This window comes from Sinocyclocheilus grahami, unplaced genomic scaffold (genome assembly GCF_001515645.1).
Source record: "Sinocyclocheilus grahami isolate Dianchi unplaced genomic scaffold, SAMN03320097.WGS_v1.1 scaffold3602.1, whole genome shotgun sequence".
Taxonomy (NCBI): Eukaryota; Metazoa; Chordata; class Actinopteri; order Cypriniformes; family Cyprinidae; genus Sinocyclocheilus; species Sinocyclocheilus grahami.
In genome coordinates, this window is record NW_015508696.1 from 8544 (window position 1) to 9828 (window position 1285).

The window sequence follows — 1285 nt, forward strand, 5'->3', positions numbered from 1 at the left end:
TAATTTTTTGAGATATCAACCTCAAATTTGGAACACAACTTGTTTCGAGTTATGGCTTTGTTTTTGTCGCAGTTTTACATTAAAACATGTTTTGGAAAATATATATTTCATATAAATATAAAAATAAGTTTAAACTTCTATAACTTCTTTTCCTTTCACTTTTTGAACATTTTTCACTTCAGCAATAATCATCCTAGTGTCTTCTTTAAAAAGAGATCAAACCTAATTCAAAATTTACAACAGTTAAACTTGGAAATTTAATTTTCAGGTCTATGCTCAAAAAGTGGTTTACCATGTAAAAAAGGATTATAACTACAGCATAAATATAATTTAGAACTATAAAATCCCCTAAAACATTACTGAACTAAAATATAGTACATTAATTTCAATGAAGTAAAAAAAATTCTGTCATTGTTGATCGGCACGTGAGAAGCACCAGAGGGTTAAAGCAGCTTTACATTCTTAATCTCAATATATTTACATATATCTTAATATTTCCATGCCTTATTGTCACATTTATCAGAATAAAGATATGCAATAATAGTTTACATTTTGTGCCAATATAATCACAGAGCCGAGATGTGCTATGATGAGGTTTGCAGATGAGTTTAACCTGTTCAGTGTGATGATCGTCAACGACCTCTGTAGTCACATTTAGACACTTGTTAGCAACCGCCTTTTTCAAGACAAGTAAAAAAAAAAATCACAAGTATTACTAATGTATTTTATGTTGTAGAATAAAACAGGAAATATATTGAACTTGTGTTAGCCACAGAAAAAACCCATTGTTTTTTGGGACGACGGAATCAAAAGTAAAACATGTTAAAACCACTGTCAGCCGACCCGTAATATCTGTGAGATGCACGTGTTTGTAGGTGAGCTCTCTGGGTTGGTTGGAGAGGAAAACCGCAGCTACGATTTATGAAAGTCCTCCCACATCCTCACTGAACGAAGCTCTGGAGAACTTCCTCAAGGTAATGATGAGATTATGTACAGCTTTATCAGCTGAAAGCATTCATCAAATGTATTCTGATGTGTCTGATTGTCTGATCTCTAGGCGGAGGAGTTAAATCCAGGCTTCTCCAAAGCAGTTCGCCTGTATATAGCCAAGGTAACCGTATTGTCTACAATGGGTTTATTCTTCAAGATGTGGCATTCTTTTAAGGCAAGACACTACAGGTGAGGTGAATAGGATATTTTTTAAACTAATAGATATCACCATACTTCAGCATTTCAGTACATTAAGAAAATTATTTTATATCAGACTTTTTCAGAGACTTGATGT

The 1285-nt window shown here is 33.1% G+C and overlaps 1 long non-coding RNA gene across 1 annotated transcript in view; it reads left to right on the forward strand.

Moving 5' to 3' along the window:
• The first annotated feature begins 496 nt into the window (after positions 1-496).
• Positions 497-1285, forward strand: part of LOC107576373 (uncharacterized) — a 1942-nt gene continuing 1153 nt past the window's right edge. The window contains exons 1-2 of the long non-coding RNA XR_001608042.1: positions 497-974; positions 1058-1111. This is a non-coding gene — a long non-coding RNA (uncharacterized lncRNA). The remainder of the gene's footprint in view (positions 975-1057; positions 1112-1285) is intronic.